Raw genomic sequence first — 218 nt, 5'->3', positions numbered from 1 at the left:
GGGGAAACAGTGGAAACAGTGTCAGACTTTATTTTTCTGGGCTCCAAAATCACTGCAGTTGGTGACTGCGGCCATGAAATTAAAAGACGTTTACTCCTTGGAAGGAAAGTTATGACCAACCTAGATAGCATATTCAAAAGCAGAGACATTACTTTGCCAACAAAGGTCCGGCTAGTCAAGGCTATGGTTTTTCCTGTGGTCATGTATGGATGTGAGAG

The sequence above is a fragment of the Bison bison genome, unplaced genomic scaffold (assembly GCF_000754665.1).
Source record: "Bison bison bison isolate TAMUID 2011002044 unplaced genomic scaffold, Bison_UMD1.0 scf7180017864035, whole genome shotgun sequence".
In the NCBI taxonomy this organism is placed as follows: Eukaryota; Metazoa; Chordata; class Mammalia; order Artiodactyla; family Bovidae; genus Bison; species Bison bison.
Note: the sequence above shows the minus strand (reverse complement) of the source record.